This window comes from Triturus cristatus, chromosome 2_1, assembly GCF_964204655.1.
Source record: "Triturus cristatus chromosome 2_1, aTriCri1.1, whole genome shotgun sequence".
Taxonomy (NCBI): Eukaryota; Metazoa; Chordata; class Amphibia; order Caudata; family Salamandridae; genus Triturus; species Triturus cristatus.
Genome location: NC_140581.1, coordinates 325,583,952 through 325,608,658, shown reverse-complemented (window position 1 = coordinate 325,608,658; position 24,707 = coordinate 325,583,952). Strand labels below are relative to the sequence as shown.

Below are 24,707 nucleotides of genomic sequence, written 5' to 3'. Positions count from 1 at the left end.
TATCGTGTATGCCATCACTTGCCCATGCCCAAAGCTGTATGTTGGTAAGACATCACAACAAATTAACCAGTGGATTGTCCAACACCGCTCCAGAATAAAACAAAAGGTTCTAACGGCACCCATGGTATCTCACTTTATTGAGAAGGGACACACTGAAAAAGATTTTGTGTGGACAGTTCTGTCTGGTATTAAACCATCATCCAGAGGTGGCGATACTGAAACACTCCTTCAAAAAGGAGAAGCATATTTGATCATGAAATACACTGTGTGATGGACGGTCTAAATGAAATGTCAGAGTTACATCAAATTTCACCGTAACGTCCTCTGTAAATCACTTAGGTATTGTGAGCAGTTGCAACTAAATGTCATGACAACTATAAATTAAAAACATACATGCTTAAAATAGTTCTGGCCCTACACTAAATATCTCAGGTATCAATAATACCACTAATGAGAAGTCATGGTAAAATCCTTTGTGCACGCTCGTTCAAAATCTTTAGAACAGCAATAACATCAGTTGCGAAACTGAAAGTATTCAAAATACTTTTTCTCCCGTTTAAAGAAACTTCTTATAATTAATCATGCTCCGAAAGTACTCATGAAATAAGGAAGTATTCTTCCTTTGCCCCCCCCCCTTTGTTTTAATAAATAACGTTTTGTTTTTCTTGATTGGTGAACTGAGGAAAACTACCAATCCCAGCATGCATTGTCCTGAAAGCCCAGAACATTTCCTGTCAAACAGGATATAGCTAACGTAAATCACACGGGTCTTTCGAACCGATCTGTTCGACGGTTGGATTGTCGCACACAGAGTTTTCACACATGAAAGACAGCTTACAAGTAAGTGTCGCCCACCTATACCGTTAACGTTAATCGGCAAAGAAAACAAGTAGATAGCAAATATATTTCCTTCTCTTCTTTTTTAATTTCATAGACTGACCCTACGCATTCCTTGAGAAACGTGACAACTAGAGATCAGCGCACACGGACATACATATGATTGAAGTAAGTGCGTGCATCGGAAGCGCTTTTGAATTAAAAGTCTTTTGACTTACAGACCGCAATATAAGTCACAAGTTAGAAAATAACATAAATATATCATTTTTATTTTTTGATTTTCTTGCAGCTAACGTGATAGCTGTGCTGTATATTCCGTACTTTTGAAACAAAGTAACTGCCTATAGAAACTGAGCTACTTGAAAATTTCTCTCGACTGCATTAGCTCGTGAGTGGTACAATTATTTATCTTGATACCTTCGATTGAAAATATATTACACACAGTCATCTTGACTCAAATGTCCTGGTTTTTCAGGTCCTGTACATAAGAAAACTTTCATAATTAAGAAATACAACAACCCCACTAAAAGTTCAGGTAAAATCAGACCCAATTTAAACCTTGCTAGTATACGTATGGAAGTGAAAGGGACTGATTCATTTAAGGTAATTTTATTTTATTCACTTTACGATGCAGGTTGCACCGTGCTTTTAGCCCTGATGAAAATCCCTGATTGATTGCTGGGATTGGAAACGCGTCAGAATTTTCCATCTTCTCAAGCCACCAAGGACACATAGAGTTGTTCCTGATCTCTAGTGAGGGTTTTTAATAATAAATATACCCCACGGAGTTCTAATTCATCCCAGTGTGGCAGCAGTTCCCAATGATAGATTAAGCTTTAAGCTCTCTCTTTTTCTGGAATTGCCTTGTATGATTAATAGTACATGAATGTTTTGCTGGTGTAATTCTTGTAAAAGCTTTACCAAAGTTTTGTTTATTTGTTCACATTTATTGTATGTGATTTTTTGTTATCTTACACATGCTTCAGTTTATATCACTTTGTGTATTGAAATGTATTTCACACAGACACGATTGAAAATGTTCTCTTAAATGTTTTGAAATTTTTCAAAAGAATGCAATTAACGACATTCAGAGCTTCAGAACTGCCGTAGCTCAGGTCCGCATAAATAAAAAGCGGTTTGTGAATTGACAGTCAGGTTTCCTTTTTCCCTTGTTGTTTAAATATACGTCCATACCTGGCGTCGCATGGACGATAACCCCCTTGTTTGTCCCCCAGAGTACTTTATTTTGGCATTATGAACTGCCTGATTGTTGCATTACGCATTGCATTATTTCTGAATTACGAACTGCCTGATTGTTGCATTACAGTATTTTGGCATTACAAACTGCCAGATTGTTGCATTACGAATTGCATTATTTTTGCATTACGAACTGCCTGATTGTTCCATTACACATTGCATTATTTTTGCATTACGAACTGGCTGATGGTTGCATTACGAATTGCATTCTATTTGCATAATGAGTTGGCTGATTGTTGCATTATTTTTGCATTACGAACTGCCTGATTGTTGCATTACGAACGGCATTATTTTTACATCATAAAGTGCCTGAGTCTTGCATTATGAACTGCATTGGATCATCAAGAATTGTTCATTGATACTGCAAGAGCCTACAAGGGCTTGCTGGCCTAATACCCGGCAAGGTGAAATATTACAAATACGCATATGTTGGATTTTTATCGTGTGGTCTCATCGTATATCTTGTTTTTTTATAAACATATAATTGTTTTTTTATGAAACTCGTGTGGAGTCCATTTGTGATGTTATCACTGGGTTACTGAGAGCGTGGTTGCAAATACTTTACACGTTTGCCTTGGAGATAAGCCTGGCTGCTCGTGCCAAGCTACCAAGTGGGTGAGCCGGGGCTATCTGAGAAGGTGTCCTTCCTTTCCCTGACTTAGAAGCAAGGGTCCCTATTTGGGCTAAGGTACCTACCTCAGCCAACTAGAGACCCCTAGTTCTAACAATATACTAAAAATCATTCCATGCTTTAGAAGCACCACAGGCCAAGGCCGTGCGGGGAAAAACAATGTCAAACTTGATGTTTTTCTATCAAGAAATCAACATATCGGGTAAACCACTGTTCAGTTTCATGAATCACAGGCAGTTCCCATTGGCACTTCCATACACACACACACACTCACTCTGCACTGCTACGCGATGGAATGGATATCAGACAAGATCCATACAGAAGCACTTGCGCACATACGTACTCAGCACCCTAATGCAGTGAAACTGATATCCAGCAGGTCAATTGGTTACACTCTGAAGACCTCGTGGCCCCAAGCCTCCCACTGCCCTCCAACTCACCATGTCTATCTTATATCCACTAGGCTGCACTTGGATGTAGTCACTCTTAGCCAGGGTCCCAGGAAGCAGGTGGGGGTGGGCAGCAATGTCAATAGGAGGCAGTCAGCAAAAGAGGTTTGGCAGCCACTAGAGAAGTTCTCCCACAGGATGCAGCGCAGACATGGGCTGCGGGAACTAGATGGTCACACCCAAAGGGTCACCAAAGGCCTTCCGGCACCAGCCCAGTTCTGCAAAGCACAGGGGGGCATCACACAGTCTCTTGACCCGCTTTCAGAGGTGTTCCTCCATCCCCATCAGTCACTCTCACCACCCAGGCCTGAGCCGGTAACACTACCTGGAAACACAGTGCCATCGGAGAAGGCAGGGTGCGGAGAGGGGAGTTGGTTTGCTGCGCTGAGAGCCAAGTAAGGGAACATGAGATGAATGGAGAATGAAGCGAGGGGCCTCTCGGAAGGAGGAGGCACCCCGTCAGGTACACATTGACCAGAGTTTCACCAGACCGTTCCAGTCACACACATGAAGAGTTGCAAAATCCATACCTCCTTGGCAATGAGGCACAACGACCAGTTCACATTGATTTTGGCCACACCAGACAGCTCTATTTACTTACATGATCGGAGAGTTGCACATTCTGTATATCCCTGGAAATGATGAAGCACAATGTCTGGTGCACGTCGATATTGGTCACTCCAGACCTTTCTGGTCACACATACAGGTGCAAGTTCAGCAATGCCTCACGTGGTAGAATGAAGCACTACTATGGTTATTCTCCCACCTCCAAGGGTCGCAAACTGTGAATCGGACACCACACCAATAAGAATGCAGTCAGCATGTCGCACGAGAGAGATGCGGCATGATGGACTAATCAGGCCACACTGGGAGCACCAACAGGTAAATCTCCTCACCTCCAACTAGACGATTATGCATGCCAAGGTTCCCATGATGTGGGGGCCACACGCCTTTAGATGCGCGCCAGACTTCAGGCTCACACCAGGTGATCCAGTCTCCAGGCACAGTTCTCAATTCCATTCCCATGCCGCATTACCAGCTGGAACACACCAGACAATGTGAGGGCTTGAGAGGGTGCTGTGTTTCAGGTATCACAGGTAGACAGTGTGTGTCCCTTTCAGGAGATCTTTGATGTCCCTGAGACATCTGAGAGAATGGGGGAAAGCTTGACAAGCCCTTCGAGAGCACACTTCAGGGCGCCAAACAGCAGCAGTTAGTTGGCCTAAGCCAGCCACTAGTCAGGAATTGAATACAGTCACTTTCAATGGCAGTACTCCTCCTTTTGCACAACATAGTCCTCTGGCAATGTGCACCACGTGGGTCCAGATTCTCCAATCCTATGTCACCACAAGCATACCTAACCCTTTGCTGCAGAATGGCCTCAGTAGTTATACTGAAGTGTGCTTTTGAAGTTGGGGGTGGTTCAAAAGATCTCCTTTTGAACTACAGATGTTGTCTGTTAAATGTCCATACGGTCTGCCATGAACCCAAGGAAGGCATACCTTAGTCAAAGCCTCCTCCTACAATTTCTGCAGCCAGGCCTGCACATGGCAGAGGTTGGTCATCTCAGTTGAATGGACAGTGTATTATAGCTGTCACTGGAGAATACCCAGATGTGCTCACCCAACCTCCAGTGTGGACTGGAGCCAAGCACCAAGGCAATCAAAGAGTTTCGGAGCATAGAAATGCCCAATTGCTAGCAGTGACATATCTACGTGAATCACAACAAAACCACCTTTACCACTGGCAAGGGGTTGTCACTGCAAATCCAACAATATGAAACATCATCAATCCACGATTGCAGCCTGAAGTAAAATCAACCATTTCACCATGTTAGCCTATTGGAAAAGCAAACCTCATAAATAGCGAAAACACACATGGTGATTCCTCACTACATGGACAGGGGACACGTGTGTACCTGTCCTGCCTTTCACCTACCACTCTGTTCACCATGAGCACCCCTTAGGATATATCCTCCGTGTACTCGCATGAAAGTGAAAGGTCCTCTTAGGATGGCTAGTGACTTAATCAGGCTTGTCTGAGTAAACACGTAACTGCATTCACCAGCCTGCAATGGCAGACAGGACACATATAGAAGAGCACCATTGGGCTAAAGTGCCCACCAACCTGCAGTGGCAGACTGATCACGTATTTAAGAGCGCCATTGGGGTAGCGTACACTAACCTGCAGTGGCAGGCTTGTATTTAAGACACCATTAGTGCAACATCACACCAGCCTGTAACGGCAGACTGGTCATGTACTTAGGAACACCATCGGTTTGAAGCACACACCAACCTGAAATTGCAGGCTGGACCCATATTTTAGGAGCCCCGTTAGTGCAAAGATAAAACCCCTCTCTGGAATCTTTTTGTGCAGGAAGGTGCCCTTTTCTGCACAAAACCAATCCTGCCTGCAATGGAGGCACCCTTCCACCATGGTGGAAAGGCGCCTACATTGGCGCTAGGCAGCAAACTGTGCACCAGAACAGGGAGAAAGGACAGGAATGCACTGTATTTCATACATATAGTGCATTCCTGCCCTATCACATTGCTGTAGGACACCACAGCAAGAAGACTTGCGGTGCTGCCCTATGCCACTTCTTCATAAATGAGGCCCTATGTATCTAATAATGCCAAATCTAAATCTGATCTGTGACCTCCTCTCCTGGGAGACAAGAGATAAGTTTCAGGGCCTAAGAAAGTTTTCAATGGCAGGACTGTGGCCCAAGGTAGCCGAGAGGTGAGGAGCTCCGGCCGGAAGCTCCCGGCAAGGGATTGCTTTTATGGCTCAAATCCCCACATCCCCTCTTAGTCCCTTTTACTCACCTGGTGGTCTATCATCTACAGCAGTCTCTGTCTCTCCTTTTTCTCCAGTTTCTTAACATCAGATGTAATCAGGATCTCTACTCGAACTGGCGGAGCCTGAGCAGCATGTCCAATGCCCGGGGGAGCTGCATCGACAGCTGTAGGGGAGATTGGCTCCGGCACACTGCCATGGCCATCACCTACCCAGCTGGACATCAGACATGTCTCGTTGTTACTCCGCTGCTTGTCTCCTTCCTCCCCCTGTCCTCCGATGAATCATTCATGGTTCGGCTATCGAAGGAGCCAATCTCGGCGGTGTGTACCCCTCGCGGAGTTCCCTGGACGACTGGTGAGGAGCTAGGATGAGGTTCACCCCTCCTGATCATCCCCCGACCTTTCCGGGCACGACTGCAGGCTCTTGCCCTACCGCCTGCCCTCCAGCTTCGCCTCCGGTCGGACATCTGGGACCCTTGAGTCCTTTCCAGGTACAGGGGTGCAGTGGTGGTGAACTTACACGGCGCTGCGGTGTGCCGCTCCCGGGCTTTTCTGTGCCTTCTGAGCCTAGGAGACTATGCTGCTGCCTCCCTTTTCTCCAAGACTGCTCCCTAACTCCCAGGCTGACTTTCCTGGACCTATGACTTGCGGATCGTCGACACCGATGCCCCTGCGGTCCTAAGCCAGTGCACGCATTCTACAGCCTTCCACAAGCCTTTGTTTATGTGGCTGCATCCCCCCTCTGACTCTACTCGATGGAAGTCTGCGCTCTTGGTTTTTTGACTTTTTGTGCATCCACCCATTTGGGTGATGGTCTCCGTCGATACCCACAACCCGGACCCGCCATCTTGTTTGACCTCTGTCCGTTCCTTCTTCCCTCCGGACTCCTCCTGGTGACCCTCAAACGTTTTCTCTTTTTTGCTGGACTGCCTTAACTCCATCTCCCCCTCAGGTTCCCTTGTCTCCTCTCACCTATTCTCAGACTCCTATTCTTGTCCCCCTGTACCTTCTCTGCCCCTTATGAATTGCTATTTACTTTGTAATTACTGTGCAACAAATGTTTAAATTATTGTACCTTGCAATTCGCTGTGTTGTTCGTTATGTAAAGCGCTCTGATACCTCCGGTTCTAGCCAGTGCTATATAAAACTCACCAAATAAATAAATAAGGTTGATTTCATTAACTCCAGACTTACATACTGCTCTGCTCTAATGACTATAAACAATTTCATGGGTCACATTCTATTATGTGATGTGCTGCAGTATCCTGGGTGTAAGTTAACTGAAAATGGGGCCTGACTGTCTTTTTTCCCCGAGCATGTCTTTCAGAAATAATCAGATGGAAAAAGCCTCAGGTTTAACCCACACAATCAACCTCAAGGGCAAAGGGTTAAAAGCAAAGGGTTTTCCATTCATCTCCTGAATCATGAGATAAGAAGATGTAGATGACAGAGGTCCTTGGGAATAATAAGATCCATGGTACCAACAACAGTGCAGCATATCCTGCTTACGCAATACAATTAGCTTTTTATATTATGTGTATTTTTGGGTTCCAAATTTTCCGGCAGAATTAAAGATATCCACCCCTCGCCCCACCTAGACAATGCATTAGCATCTCTGTGTTTATAAGATCTGGTACACAGTGTACTATTACATAAATTAGGATGGCTTCATTCACACATGGGAGGAGAGGGATGAATCTGATTGTACTCTTGGTGAGTTGCAGGCTTTAAAAAGGCCTGATTCTAGACTACTTATGTCTAGGGACATCTCCACCTTCACCTGACCACCTTTAGGAAGGCCCTCAAGACCTGGCTCTTGGGCTAACGGATCTGCTAACCCCCCCCCCCCCACACACACACACACCCCTCCAGCGCCTTGAGACCCTCGCGGGTGAGTAGCCCGCTTAACAACCCCTGAGTGATTGATTGATTGATAGGGAGAACCGTAGTGGAGAGAGAATGTTACCCTTTCTAATTATTCACACTTACGTGAAAGGTCATTGCTCTCGCCAGGTGCTCCATATGTAAAAACGTAAAAAGTTGTACATAGGTTCCCTGGATTAAAGTCAGCAAGCATTGCACCAGTTCCATGTTACAGGCCTCCAGCCACATCTTTTGCCTCAAAGGTAATGCTAAGGTCAATGAATACAGAGTATAAAATGTCTCAATGAGTAGATATAATTTTAGGCATTGCTCGATACTGCTTACTTTATACTAAAACCATACTGTGTATCTACCAATTGAGAACTTGCTACTTTGTAATTAAAGCCATTCTGTATATCTACTGTTGAAAATTGGGTTAAAGTATTTGTGCAGCACTGCAAACAGTAAAATAGTATAAAGGCAATGTGTAAAGTATTTATCCAGTACTTATGCAAGAAATTGGGTTATTGTTTGACTGGTATGTGAGCCCTGGTCAATCAGTAACCCCAATTGTTGTCGGGATAAGGCACAATTAAACCCCAATTTAGCCCGTGCTCAATCCCCTGGTACCTTAGCACAGAGCAGTCAAGCTTAACATAGAGGCAAGATTTAAAATATTTGTGCAGCACTGCAAACAGTAAAATAGTGTAAACCCCACACCAAAAGAATCCCTCACCAGGTTAGACAATAGATCTGAATTTAATAAATAAACGAGACCAAAATGACAAACATCCAATCAGTAGAACCAGAGATATTGAAATGTTAAAGATTTAAGCAAAAATTGTGCCAAAAAACATATGGATGTCTCGTCGCACCGGACGGGGACAAAGTCACAAGGGGAGGCCAACTGCAATGGAGAGCAGGCCAGCTACAGGGACTCAGTTAGATTAGTTGAACAAAGTACCTCTAATCCTGATTAGTAGAGTATTATGCGTCATGAAGCCAAAGCAATTTGTCGGGTCCGAGAAGCATTGTGTTGAAATACCACTAACGGGCTGAGATGCGAAGTCCAGCGTCGACAAGCTGGCATGCAGCTTGGGGCGATGTGACAGTTCTGAACAGCTGCGAGACAGTGATGCAGAGTCTGACATTGTTGTCAATGCTGTCGTTGACGAGGCATGCGAGGGCCTGCATAGAGGATGTGTCGCGCACTTGGGGCACTGCAGAGGTTCTGAAGAGCTACAAGACTGCAATGCGGGTCTTTGCGGCGGGTCCAATCCACGCAGAACTGCTCTGGGTTGTGATGTGCAGCAAAAGAGATGTGTCGGTTCCACTGAATCCACAGAGGCTTGCAGAGCACCTTAAACCCACTTCCAAGGACCCAGGTCTGGGGTGGCACCACTTGGCAGAGTAGACTCACAGATGACAGAGTCTAAGTGCAGATGCAAGGTAGTTAGAAGTCAGCTATGTCCCTGAGACTTCAGTTCAGGGGGCCGGCCAACCAGCCCTAGGAGTCTGGGTCCAAGAGATGGAGGTCCATTCCTCCTCACCCAGGTAACAGGCAACAGACAGGAGGTCAGCACTTGCAAAGTAGGAGTTCAGTGAAGTCCAACAAAGTGGCAGTCCTTCAGCAGCACAGCAGTCCTTCTTCCTGGCAGAGTATCCACACGTCCAGAAGTGTACTGAAGTGGTGGTGTCCGAGGTCCAGTATTTTTACCCAGTTGTGCCTTTGAAGTGGGGGGGAAGCTTCTAGCAGTTTGCCTTTGAAGTCCCCAGGCATCCTGCAATGCCTATCCTGACTACCAACTGACTACAGTGGGTATACAGCCCTTTATGGAGAAGCAAGACACAGCCTATGTAGGTGTAATTGGGGCTGTGCCCAGCTCCTTCCTCCCATCCTGCCAGTGATGGCCCATCCAGGCAAACCTAAGCTCCCTATTCTGTGTTGCTGTCTAGGAGGAATACATAAAGCCCAACTGTCAGCTGCACTCAGTCATGTTACCAGAGACAGGCTACAGACATTAAATAAGGCAGGAAAATGCCAACTTTCGAAAAATGCCATTTTAAGAATTAAAATTTAGCATCAGATTTCACCATACGTTAGGATTTTTAATTGGGATTCCAGAAACACCAAACAAGAACTGATCATCTCTTCCCATTTGGAAATTACACTTAAGAAATGTAGTAAGGCATCTCCAATGTTATCCTATGGGAGATATAGGGCTTTTCCACTCTGCCTCTGGGTTGTCGAGAGCCTACCCTAGGGGTGACTTATATGTATTAAAAGGATCATTTGGGCATGGCAAAAGGTTTATTTTCCTCAATCTAAAATCATATGGGGGGATAGAAGCATGTTTGGGAGGTCACTCAGCTTCCATAAGTATATCATTATCAATCAAAAGGAGGCTGAACTGCACTACTATACGATAGGATCCCTTGAGTGGTGTCCTGAAACCCTAAATCAGTAATTACCACTGGTGGTGTATGTAATCAACACTAGGGTGTCTTTTTGGGTAGCGTCATCATTGGGTTTCGCAAATGGGTACTCCCTTTCCCAGGTGAGTACTGCCTCCATGTGTAGAGAGATACTGGTGGGACCTATGCAGTGGAATATAAAATTACCTCCTATACCTTAAAAGTTAATTTTTATGTAGATAAAGAATATAGGGGTAACATTAAAAGGTGAAGTGGTGATGTTGTTTGGAAGTACTAATTGTCCTTAGCATGACACATACGTGGTCAATATGTTTTTGGCCTTCTTGACGTAATGGGCCCTAGGCCTTCATCAGGACCATTGTAGTTGTAGTCAGATCCCTTCTGCGATTGTTCATTGTACATTTGGTAAGTGTAGTTTACTTACTCGCCTTCGTAATTGTTGTATAACAATATGTTTTACAGGTGTATGTCAAGCCTGTAACTTTGTGAAGAAAGAACTCAGAGAAAAGTAAAGAATGAAAAGTCAAGGGTTAATATGTACACACTTCTTCATTCTTGTGTACACATACTATTGTTACTGTGACTGTCTTTCCCAATACTAACCTCTATTGTATGCTTGCAGCTATGCCTGGTATACGCGGGGTAGACTGGACCTGCATCATGATATTGGTGTGTGTGTAGGTGCGTGCAGTACATCCAAATTCTTGAAGTGTGCGGTATATTGACCATTTGCAACCATGCGAGGTACTTGCAATACAAGGTTAAAAACCAGTCGTGGACTGGTGGGAAAAACGTGGGAATGAGAGACTCATTTATTGAATGTGTCGGGGACAGTGGACATTTACTAAGGTTTGAAGACATTTTTGGGGTCGTGAGTCCATTGGTTTGGCTACATTGTGAATAAAACTGAATGGTTTTGAGGCTATGTTGTGCTTAACCCATGATTGGCCATATACACATGTGGAGTTAGTTAGTTGTTCATTTGAGGTCTATTCCATGACCCCGATTAGTTATTTCGTGGGCGTTATTTTAAGTTGTATATATACAGCACTGAATACAGGATATGGATTACAAATAATACGTACAGTAAATACTACATTTAAATATTCGTAGGTCTGCCTCGTAGGAATCAGGTGAGGCAAGGGTCTCCTGCCAATCTAGTAATAGACACAATAGAAATAGATTTCCTGCTCAGGACTGTGTTGTAAGCACTATTAACTGGGCAGTATGGAGGTTCAGAGTTAATACATAATGAACTGTGCCTGGTTTTGCTGTGTTTAGGTATTACAGCAATTATCAGAGTTGTCTATAAAGCTTGTAGGTATTAAGAATAGTGGTGTTGGAGAGGAAATCATATTTACATTTAATGACAAAAGCTTCTGTGAAACTTATATAGAATGTACTTTACACATACATCAATCCTATTTATCTGAAACAAAATCTTAAACATATAATCTGAGATATATTTGCATGTTGGCACTTACAAAAAACAATTACAAATACCTCATACTGACATGTATTATTTGTAATCATACTAAAAGATCCTTAGTGCATCAGAAGTTACGGTAAAATCATGACATTTTCATGCTCTCTTAAGAATGTATGCTTGTAATTCTATACATTCTGTGTTATATTAACATAAATTAATATGGGCCCGAAAGCACACGTGAAGTTTTCTGCCTCTCTAAGCTCACTGTCCATGAAAACATTTCTCAGTACAACAAATTATGTTAAGCAGTGTTTTTTTCTTTCTGAGATCACATGTACTGGGCAAAATATTTGCTACATATTTGTTACCCTTTCAGGACATCTGCCTAGGAACTGTCCTCTTGACCTCTCTAGCTAAAAGAGTATTGTTCTAAAATCTCACATACTGGATGGCTTAAGGACTGCATAATTGTCCCACCTATTTCTCAGCATTTTGTGTCACCCCCGGAAACGCTAAGAATATAATATTGTCTGATTTAATGGATTTTCGCTATTGTGATTTTAGAGGGAATTGCGATGGTGGTGGTGATGCTCAACTGTTGTTCTGCATTCTGACTACAAACAGCTAAAGGAGATTTGCAGAACTTACCTGGTAAATTAACTTGCCTGATGCAGACTCATCTGGCTTATTTCCTGAACTGACCTATATGCTATATGCGCTTAGTGGTCTCTTCCTTCGGGAAGTACTCTAACCAGCAAATTCATGTCCCTTTCTGAACTCTTTTGTCTTTGGAACCTAGCTATTCATTAATTTGTCTTCTTACCTAATGCAATATATTAATGCACTTGTCTTTCTAAATTTTTATAAACTAAACTAAATTTACTAGTTTTGACTCAGCTCTCATGATTTTATCCTTACCAAAGTGAATGTGCATTCTTAATTTGGGTTTACAAATGACTAAAGAAGATCAGATTGGAGAGATATCAGAGCACCACATTTTATTGTTATTATTCTATATAGCTTTAACTAAACTCTTGGTGTGTATGATTTTGGCTCACCTACGTTTCGTCAGGAGGTTTGGGCTTGTAGTGATAATCTTTTACCTTTATAGTATTATCTTGAGAGTAATTCACATGCACTTGAAATCAAATTTGTAGGTCAGTTATCCAATTCCTGGTCCTCATTGGATGACTGTTTAGACCCTTTATATCCAACCCCTCTTGGCACACAGCAGGGTCCATCAGAAGACCAAGGGAGTGCCATGAATATTCAGTGAGTGAAACGTCTAAGTTCATTATTGCTTTACCATCAGTAGTTTGGACCCAGTAAACTCTACAGCAGTGTTTAGGAGTATATTTACAAATATATTTTGCAAATCATGTGACTCAGCTGGAAAGAACCCTAATGTGATACTCCTTGTCATAAAACGTGATTAAAACTAAAGGTTTATGGTAAAACCGCTGCGCTCATGTGAAGGGCTAATAAGCATATTTTTTAAGAATGTTTTATAAAACATGCCTCGGTTTGAGAAGTTCCTGAAGGGACACTTCTCATGAAGAAACATTTCCAGTGACAGACTTAGAGTGGGTAAATGTGCCACACTCAGGATTGGAAATGGCACTTTAAAAATTGGACGTTATTACAATTACTTAGTCAGATGCAGACCCCTGGTGTCTCTGCCTAAATCGTCCTCACCTGTCCTGGATGATGGACGTAATGCAAAGGACTGTGGTTTATAAACCATGGATCAGTTACCAAAGTACTCATTTGTTTGCTGGTGCATGCTGGAGCATTTGGAATGGCACAAGTTGCCTTTAGAAAGAGGCCTGAATGTTCCACCTCTTTAGAAACAATGACATGGATGGTTTTATGAGTTGTTGTGGTCATGATGATGAACATATAAGTGATGTACTTTTCTGGGTTTTCCCTAATTCTTTTATTCATATGGTGAGAGTATCAGTGACACACATGATGTAGAAAAGTGAGTGTTGTAGTTTGATGGTAACTTGGGGTTTATTAGAAACCTTATGTATTTTCGCTGCAGCTGGCCATAAATTTACTGGAGGTTGTTGCACCTGCAGAGTGTTGGATGGGTGCGCCGGGGAGTTAGACCATCCTTTGTATTATACAAAGTGTAACCTGTGTAGGATACCTATATGGCTATGCTTACGGATTCCATAAGTTATATTGATTTGTCATTTTACAGAGTCTCAAATGGGAGCGAGAGGTAGTCATACCTTCCTGTAACATGCGCAACGATAAACCTGTCCAGGTTAATTGTTTGGCTATGCTCATGAATGCTACAGTAACAATATAAGTAACAAGGGAACCCGATAAAGGTAGCTAAGGACCATGGGTAAATTCGTATTTTTGAGAACAATGGTCCCTAGCGTAATCTCGATTAGGGAGACTAGTTCAACATAGACTTCAATGAGACCTATGTGTGTTCCTCCTGTGTCCAGCCGGACAGAGGAGCAGCCGGCTGGAAGATTACGCTAGGGACCATTGTTCTCAAAAACATGAATACTACAGTGACATCATGAGGAGTCTATTGGCCATTTGTGGTGTTTTTTCATGACGCTAGCGAATGCTCGGGTGGATATGGCGTTCTTAGATTGGTCTCGAAAAATCATTTTGTTTTATCAGTCTTTGGTGTTTGTTATACAGGATTATTGTTACTTTCAGCTCTCTTTAATCAGTATGATCATCTTAATGATTAAGTGCCAGCCAAGGGATAGTGTCATTTAGGCCTTTGTAATAGGTTTTGAGTCAATAGATACAGCGTTGTTCCTTTTGAAAAAGGATTTTCTCTGCGTTTTTGTCAATGTGGTCAAGTGTCTGTAATATTTCCCATTCTAGTTCTTTTTCCACTTGTTGCTCTGTAAGGAAACGGTTGCTCATCCCTGTTGTTATTTTAACACATCTTATATTGCTGCGGTGTTCTTCTATTCAGATTTTAGTCTACTTGCAGGTCATGCCTATGTATCTTAGATGGCACGGGCCAGTGATCATATAGATTGCATGGGTAGTGTTGCAGTTGGTGTACTTTCTCATCGTCCACATCAAGTTGGTGCCCAGGTCAACAGTTTTAGTTATCTCGTCCAAATGGCACACAAGAACATGTAAATATTTCGTTACCGGTACTATTTTTTATGCGGTAAAGTCTATTAAGAATAACTCAGTAAAATGAGAGGCAGAATCCGTGGTATAAGAGGTTTAAAAAAGGCTTTATTCCTATACAAAGGAATACAATTCGAATTGTTGGCGTTCTATTCCATCACCACGAAAGTTCAGGAAGGAAGGGCATATATTATTGACAGGTAATCATTTTTATAGAAAAGGCATTACAGTAAAACAGATGCAGTAGGCGTATCAACTGATAAGACAAAATGAACTATGCATGCGTAACTAGAATAGGCGTAACTAGAAAACGTCATTATACATGATGTCATAAGTGGGTGGATCCATAAGAGAATCCGGCAATGTCAGCAGAAGTATTTGGCAGAGATGCGTGCGCAGCCGCATTACGTGTGATTGACGTGCAACTAGAGGGAGAAAGGGACTTGACATTTAGCTCTACATGTGGAGACAGAAGTCTGGGGTTATGTCAACCTAATCCCAAATCATATCTAATATCCTATGTTTAAAGAACTGTGTTATCCAAAAAGAGAGGTCTCTTAGGATAGAATCTTATTCTATACTGACTATACTGACTGTTAGTGCGTGTACAAGCGTCTAAGTGTCTACACTAGATGCGAGGGGGTAGGAATATTCCATGGTAACAGGGCTATGAATTACTTGCATGAGGACAGCGAGGCCTGGCCCTTTGCACGGTAGCTGGAGGAATGTTTACCTAAACTGCTAGACAGGAATGCATCGGATGAGGGGCGGAGGAGATAATCTTGAAGGTGAAATACAGTTTTTGGCAGGCGACGGGCTGGATCAGGCATCGTTAGCCGCGCAGGGAGTAGGACAAAGTTCATGGTCACAGATGCAGGCTCAGACTGGAGCTTTCAGAGGCAGAAGGCAGGAAAAGGCTTGATGACAGAATTCGGGCCTACTCGCCTGAATCTGTAAAATGTGGAAAGTGAACCACATAAAGTCGGTGGCCTTTCATACTTAGGAATGGAATATCTGACCCATTCATGGCGGATCTGAAAGAGGACATGTTGACGGTGGACGCACATATATTTGCGTCTTCAAAACTGGAGCAGGAGGGAACATACATGTACGTATAGCATGTACATGGAGCCGTTGGGGTCTACGATAGGGGACATAACTGATCACAAAATTCATATTTCCTCAACATGGGTAATGTCCCACGATGGGTTGTAGGCCCCAAGCCAAGGACACTGTCTTCCTGGTTAGCGGGCCTTGTGTTGGTCTTGTATGGACCAGATAGTCCCGTATGTTTTCCCACATTTGTGGGTGAACCATGGTTTCGGCCAATCTAGGGTGCTTGATGTGATTATACTCCAATGTCTGTTGATGGCCTTCTTCACGTGTTTGGATGCCGTGCAGTAAGTGCAGACACTGGTCAAAACGTGTTTTGTGGGTTCTGTTCGGTTGTTCCATAAGTTCTTCCCTGTTTTGGTTTCTTATGCATTTTTTGCACTTTTGTATTACCAGTCTCAGATTTTTTGTATCTTCCAGTTTCATCCGTTAGGTCACTTGGCTGTTTGTTACAGTCCTGACAGTTGCTGCAGTTACAGTGAAATTCTTAAAAATTGGCTGTATGGTAGATTTTCTCTTAATGGCTGTGGATGGAAACTTTTGAAGAATAGGAGGCTGTTCCTATCATTGGTTTATAATAGGTTCTGGTCCTGAGTCCTGCGCCTTCTGAGAAGATGGTGACATACACGAAGGCCAGTTGGGTCCGATGTGGGAAGCAGGTGAACTTCAGGAAATTGTCTAGGGTGTTGAACCAATTCAGAAATTCTTGGACCGAATCTTCTTTTCCTTGCCAAATTATGAGTGTATCATCGATATACCGTCTCCAGAAACATATCTATAGTTTGTAAGGATTGGTGTCCTTGAGTATATGCATTCTTTCAAATTTACTCATGTACAGTCCTGCCAGGCTTGGGGCAAATGTGCTGCCCATCAAGGTCCTGTATAACATTTGGAAGAAAAGGGAACCCTCATAATCAAAAACGTTCTCAGTTAAGGCCAGCCTGCAGCACTCTAGTACAAAGTGTCTTGGGGTATTGTACTGCCAGTTTTCTCTGAACAGTATTTTCACAATCGTCTCAAGGGTGGCGTCTTTCGGGAGATTGGATTACAGACTCTTGATGTCTAATCTTACAAGGAGATGGCGGGTAGGATCAAAATCTTGGTCTTTAAGAAGATTGAGCAGATCTCTGGTGTCTTTTAAGCAGGTTGGGGTGTGCTGTACAATAGGGTAGAGGAAGTGGTCCGTGAACTGTGATAGTGTTTCCAGGATGGAGCCTATCCCAGATACAATTGGGAGCCCAGGAGGGTGTAGTGTATTTTTATGCATTTTGGGAAGTGAAGAGAAATATGGGGTTCTTGGTTCCAGTGTGAGTAGGTATTCGGCCTTCTTTTTGCCATGGTGAACTGGCAGTTTAAAACTGCACACACAGAGGCTGCAGTGGCAGGGCTGAGGCATGTTTAAAGGACTACTTAACTGGGTGACACGGATGTATGACATTACAACACGTGTCATTACAACACGTGCAGTTACATCGCATGCGTTACAACGCATGCGATGTTACAACGCTATGCCATTACAACGCAAGTCTTTACTTCGACTTGCGCTAGATGGCGTGCTAACATTAGAAAAGTGTAATTTACTATTCCAACTCCAGTCCACTTAACAGTAGGGAAGGTGTTGGGATAGTAATCTACACTATTTGTAATGTTAGCACGCCATCTAGCGCAAGTCGATGTAAAGACTTGCGTTGTAATGGCATTGCGTTGTAACATCGCATGCATTGTAACGCATGCGATGTAAAAGTTGCGCGTGGTAAAAACCGTGTTGTAATGGCTGTTCCCCGGTGACACAATCAGTGCTGCAGTTCCATTAGTAGCATTTAATTTTGAGAACCTGGGTATCTGTAGTACCACCTTACTAGGGACTTACCAGCAAATTAAATATGCCAATGGGTGTAAGTCAATTCTACCATGCTTTAAGGAGGGAGCACAAGCACTTTAGCACTGGTTAACATGGAAAAGTTCACAGAGTCCTTAGGCCAGCAAAAACAATTTCAGCAAAACGTTGGAGGGTAAGGGCAAAAAAGCTTGGGGGTGACCCTGCAGAGAGGGCTAGGTCCAACAACTTCAAATAGAAATAAAGTAAATACACAAGAAGAATTTCACAATAATTTAGAAAAATAGTGTAAAATTTAATATATTATTTGAAACCAAAACAACAAAAAAACTCCAATAAGTAGAACCAGAGATATGCAATTTAAAAAATGTAAGTAAAAAAACAGTGCTTAGAAGCACAAAGTGGTAACTGTGGTTAGCTGGCACCAGATCGAGAGAAAGTTACAAGTTCAGGCCAACCACGATGGAACACGAGCAGGATGCAGTAACCAAGATAGGACCTCTGAACAAAGTACCTTAAATCCTGGGTGCAGAGCATTGAGTCACAAAGCAGTGGTCCCAAAGAAGCTGCGGGGCTGCGATGTGAAGTCCTGCGTCCTCATCAAGGATGCAGTGGACGAAGGTCTTGAGATGCATATTTCTACTCTGAGGATGCATTGTACTGCTGCAGTTCAGAGGAAGCTGATGGGCTGCGATGCGGAGTCCTGCCTGCTTTGTCATCGAGGATGCCATTCACAGGAGGATTGGTAAGCGTAGGGCTGCACCAAGGATAAGTCTCACAGAGGTGGTTCAGAGGAACTGTTGGCTTTTATTCGAGGTCTTGCATCAGGGATGCTTTACACAGTGGCAGTTCCAATGCGCCTGTGAGCAGATGAATCACTCTACGTCGGTTCTGCCCACATGACCACATCTGTGCTGTATGAGCACCTTCTGGCTCACTTTCTATTGGTCCATGACTGTGGTGCCACTACTTGGGAGGTAGCACGCACAGTAGACAGTGGCCAGGTGTTGGATTCAAGTTGATTGGGGCCTTTCTTGTCCCTTAGACTCTGATCAGGAGGCCGAGGGGGTCCTGGGTTGACGATACTGGTCCAGTACTTCTCACTGAGGCAGCAGGGTAACAGACTAGTAGTCCTTCTTCCAGAGCAGCACAGCAGTCCTTCTGAGTTTGCCACAGGTCCAGAGGTGACTGACAAATTGGGTCTGAGGGTCAATATTTACACCTGGTGCCCACTTTTAAGTAAAGGTTCTGGAGGTTCCCATCTTCAGAGGTGTCTTGAAGTTCCTGCCTCCATGCCCTGACCCCAGCTTGTTTGGAAACATACAAGACAAGAGTCAAACCCTTTGTGAGTGTGCTCAGGAAGAGGCTTTGTGATGTGCAAAGTGTGGGAGATGACTGCTCCTCTCCCTTGGCCCATGCTACCAACACCCATTCCCACTTTGTCTCACTGTCTGGGAGCAATACACAAACACCAACTGCTAGCTACACCTATTCATATGACCCAAGATATAGGCTGTAGGCACCAAATGTTTGGGACAATAAAATGCCAACTTTCTAAAAGTATGAGTATGAGAACAAAGAGATGTATGATTATACAAAAGGAAAAAAACTTCAAGAAAATATTTTGAAATAAATACTATTAACTAGTACTATCGTGGTCGTTTCATTCCCTCTTCCATGGTCTTCTAATTATTTAGACTAACCTATCAGCACTGGCATCTCTTTGTTCTCATAGTTACTGGGCTCAACCTTGCTGATTAGAGCCACACCCACTATTGTTCGCAACTTTCTAAAAGTGGCGTTTACAGAATTATGACTTAAAATCCAACTTTACCATTAGAGAGGATTTTTAACGTCAATACTTTGAACAGCAAACTCAATATTTCGACCTGCTCCCAGTTAAAAGTTATCCCTTAATAAATGTAATAAGTTAACCCAATGTTATTCTATGGTAGAAGTAGGCGTCACAGTGGTGAAAAACAAATTTACACGTTTTTCACTACCAAAAGACATGAAAAATGTAAAAGTACATGTACAACACACCCTGCACTCTAAGCTGGGTAGGGCCTACCCTAGGGGTGACATACATTTTAAGAAAGGGAGGTTTGGGCCCAGCAAGAGGTGGTCAAAATGGCAGTTTAAAACTGCACACACAGAGTGCAGTATGAAGTTCCTAGACTGCACTGGGTGCACCCAATTAAGGGTAAAAACACAGCCCAGGGTGGGGCAGGATAATTATTAGTTCCATGAACCGAAGATGCCATTTTCATCTGACCAGGTTTATGCTTTAAGATCCTTCTACTATTGCAATGAAGTATTCTAGTGAGGAGATAGTGGATACCAAGCTAGGGCTCACTTTTCAGCATTTTAAAAACTCAGAATAATATCGACTATGATCATAAATGTTTACTGAAATGACTAATGGTTAAAAGGTTCCCATTAAATCCAGGTTAGCTTTATAAAGTTTCTGGGCCAGAATTGCAAGCTATGCTGTTTAATGACTGTAATCCGGTTATAAAGAGGAGGGGTTTGACCTAGGAGACACATAACCTTGTAGACTTTCATACAGGATCTGAAATCCTGAAACTGTATGTGTGAAGGACAGGGTACCTAAAAGGCACTAACTTCTTTGGGAGTTGTGGCATAATTAGCCACCAGCTGCCATCATTTTGCTGGGTTGTTGTGGGCACAAAAAACCTCCATTATTTGGCAAATACACTTTAGGGGTGATATTTAGGGCCATCTGCATAATATTTTCATGCAAAACAGTGCAGCAAGACACCTGGCAGCACTTCACTGTGTGAAAAGGAGAGGGCAGGAATGCACCATATGTATCAAGATATGGGGCATTCCTGCTTGAATTTATGCGCTTTTGACTGCCTAGCACTGACGCAGGCACCCTAGCACTATGGTGCAAGAGTGCCTGTGTTATGGGTAGGTTTGGTTTTGTGCACAATTACAATTCTTTGAGGCTTTTTCCTCTTTCTATATGTGCTTCAGAATGCAGCACACGCAGAAAGAGGAATAAACAAGGAGAAATTATTTGTCCTTGTTGTGCCTCCCCTGGTAAGGCATTCCCAGGTCTATCACTCATGGAATGTGCCATAATCCATTGGTGGATGCATGGGAAAACCATGCTCCACCCATGGAACACCTCCCTGGGGCAGAGCAAAGCAAGGCAGCGCAAATCGTAATTGGACTTCCGTGGCTTGGTAAATCTCATTCTAGGTTTTGCATTTCCCTGAGTCTCCTTGCATGATGCAATGGCGATGCAAAATCCTTGATAAATCCAGCCCCAAAAATTCACTGAGATTTTTTTTTAAAGGTTGGTCTTGTTAACAGCTTCAAAAGCTGTCAAAGTTGTGTGGTCAACGTTGGACTAACAAAATATTTTTGGGTGATGCAATAATGTTGCTTCTTGAAATGCCCTCCTGGTTATGAAGCTTATACATCTCTATTCTACAATTAGTGGTTACTAACTCCATGCGTGGTCTAACTTCTAACTTAAACAACTGCCTAGTTTGTAAGTAGCTAGTCATGACCTGCCTTTTCATGGAAGTATTGTAAAATACTTGGCATTTCTGACAGGAGTTCAGAGAGACCAGCATTCAATCAATAATTCCGTTTCTAGGGTGCAATACAGATATTGATTTTCACTGTCAGGGTCAGCCATGCCTTAGATGGTAGGGAAAACAAACAACAGCTCCTACACACTGGGAGAAAGCTCCCTTAACATCATGGACATTGCTTTTTCATTTGACTGTGAAATAAAAAGAATAGAACAAGCATGCCCATACAAAAGGTTAGACCAATCAGCATTCAGCTTTGCCAAACTGGCCGATGCACTTTTGGCAATGATATCCCCACTAGAATGAAAGGGTTCTTTGAGTCTAGGTGAGCAGGCTTTCGCTTGGTGTTTCACCAAGTTGATAGGCAGGTGGGCCACAAGCCACTTTTTCTGCTTTTTTAGTGTGTGTCAGAAAATGGGTTATTCATTTGGGAGCGGGTATCCCACCACCTCAAAAAATTCGATAGGGGAAAACACAGATCATGGGGAGAATGTCTGCTCAGCTATGTCAGCTATTACACCAGCAGCAGGCAATCTCCAGAGAAGTGCATGCTAAACTCAAGCGGTACCAAGAATTTTAAAGTAAATAATACAATGCAATAAAATTCCCATCCAATTTTAAAACCAGCATTGGCACTGCAATAGGACTCGCATTTATGCGAGACCTATTGCGTTGCAAATGGGAATGTGTGTGGGCCACATATCACGAAAGGGGGGCGCGAGAAGGCATCAGACTGCAGGAGGGAGGGGGGAGGCACGGAAGAAAGTAGTCTGTGCAGTAAAGGGCACAATAGCCATGGAGGACATAAATGAAGACATGTCCATCATAAGGAGGGACTAACACACCTACAACCAATCAGAAGGCAGCATTTAAGACACAAGCCAAAGAAAATGATGGGCGGAGAGTGGGCGGAGCTTCCACGAAGCTGCCACACTATAGTGTATACTGCATGTCTCAACAAGACAGCGTAAGCGCTGCCTAGGCGAGACCTAAAAAGAGACAAATTTAATTAGCAAAAAGACCCCATCAAAATAGGTCAAGCAGAAATGAAGGATGATTTTTTTTACATTTAAGGACAAAAAGCAGCAAAAAAAACTAAAGCGGCAATCAGAAGTCACTGTTTGTGTTTGTCCAGGACCTAAACGAGATTTGAAGCTGATTAAGATGAAGCATCAAACAGGGTTTTCTGGTCAAAGATTTCACCTTCTGACTTAGTCTCAAATCTTCAAGCTGGACACGGTCCAAGGCTATGGATAGTTACAATCTCTTGAAGTCAGATACTCCATTGTCAAGGTCCTGCTGAAGGCACTGGTTTTGATGAAAAATGCTCCAAGTGGGACAAAGCTAAATGTTGTAGCTGCAAGGAGTGCTTTGCCTGTCAGAGAGATTTATTGCTTAGCCCCGGTCCAAAGTTTTATTCTCAGACTTAGTTTTTTTATAATTCTAAATCCTCCAGAGGGGCAAGACTGCAAGGTATGAGGCCATGCTGCAAAGTCTTGATGAGCCAGTTTTCATTACAACACAAAGTTCAGAGCGGAATAAAAACTAGATTCCTTGCCTGCCTTCTATGCAACTTCCATGGGCTCACTTTAGCACCTTGTACCAGTCTTCCTCAGGTCGAATAAATGACAAAGTTCCCTCTTATTCAAAGTTTTTGGGAAAGTTCCTCCTGGTAAGTCCTTGAATCCCAGCTCCTCAGGCCAGCCTCTAGGCACAAGGCCTTCCTCCAGCCTGGCCTTTGCAGTGTTTTGCAAGACTGCTGGGTCTTCTTAGGATCAGGAGACCTTCTGTCCCTGAAGATGATTCCTGTCCCTGGGTGCCAGCAGGAATTCGGAGTCCTTAAGTGAATCATATTCTAGCAACAGGAGTTAAAAGCCTTCTTGCAGCAGGTCCTTCTTCTTCATACGGAGTCTTCCCGGTCTTGACATGTTCTGAGTAGGTGGTGTGGAGGTTCCAGATTAATTCTGTGCAGTAAGCACTGACTGGAGAAATTCGGCCATGCAATCATAACTATTTTCTTTCAGCCACCACCTCCTTTTGCAGCAATCCTCTTTTGCATTGATTACAATTACCTAGTGTTCCCCCTGTTCAAGATGGCAAAACCCAGATGCCAACAGGCAGGCCTGCCATCAGCTCCAAAACCACTCCCCTATTCAGATGAGGTCTCCTTGTAATTGACAATTTGTTCTGTCAACTGTTTCTGTCCGCCCCAGATAGCAAAGCCCTGCTAATTGGCAAGCGATTAACATCGATTACACACAGGCACTTTACCACTGTTTAGCAGACGTAATATAGTAGAGAACATTCTGCTATCCAAATCTCTGCTGATCCTAGCACTGCCTCTTCAAACTGAAGGATTCTCCATTCCCATTCAACTAAAAATCACACAATTTTTATTTGGGACCTCGCTAAATTGCACTGTAGCATACAGGAATGTTAATTCACCAAACTGCCAAGGGTAGCAGAAGTGGCATCACACACCCTTTGATCTTCAATTTCACTCACACACACATGCTTATACATACATACATACACATTCACACTTACACTCACTCACTCTATCACGTAAACACACACTCATCTGAAAGCACTTACACAACATTCATTTAAAAGTTTGTTTTTTACTTACCTCAGCTGCCAGGGAAGGTCATGTTAAAGAAAAAACAAAGAGAGGGAGCACCAGTCAACATCCATAAGGACGGGCTGCCACTGTGTCTACCTATGAGGCCAGGGGTTTCAAAGGCAGTGCCAGGGGTCTCAAGGGCAAGCAAGGTTTCAGAACTGCAACTCTTGGTAACCTCTAAATGACGTGCATGATAGCATCTCTCCCCTGAGTTACTTGGGCAAGGAATATTTTCAACTACTTGCAAAATCCAAGTGACTTTCTTCCTGTACCAATAAGCTGTCCAGCATGTCCATCTGATTTTCCACCACTGAGGAATCTTTATACTGTTTTGTGGAGAAGTGTGGCTCAATGGTTAGAGTGGCAGACCTCGATACAGAGCACTGGTCCGGGACCTGGGTTTGATTCCCGCCGCGGCAGGGTCTCGGGCTATAAATTCCTCGGACCAGGTATTCTCGCCTCAGTGCCTATTCTAATCATGGGTCCCACACTGCAACTCTGGGCAATAGCTTGCTTAATCTCCACAACGGCCCCAACAGCGCTGGGATGCCTGGCTTCACCATGGGGGTGCCCAGGAGTGGACACCTCACACGGAAAGCCAGGAAGGGTTCCTTCAGCGGTATGAGTACAGCGCTGAGATACCCGTAGTGGTGATCGGTGCTATATAAATACCTATACATTTACATTTTCAAAATTATTTACTCTCATACCTTGACTGTGAGCCACTCCTTTTCCTTTCTTAAAG

The 24,707-nt window shown here is 43.4% G+C and overlaps 1 long non-coding RNA gene across 1 annotated transcript in view; it reads left to right on the top strand.

Moving 5' to 3' along the window:
- The first annotated feature begins 772 nt into the window (after nucleotides 1-772).
- The window catches only part of LOC146864158 (uncharacterized), a 131,966-nt gene continuing 108,031 nt past the window's right edge, over nucleotides 773-24,707 (top strand). The window contains exons 1-3 of the long non-coding RNA XR_014976615.1: nucleotides 773-840; nucleotides 935-1,005; nucleotides 1,127-1,225. This is a non-coding gene — a long non-coding RNA (uncharacterized LOC146864158). The remainder of the gene's footprint in view (nucleotides 841-934; nucleotides 1,006-1,126; nucleotides 1,226-24,707) is intronic.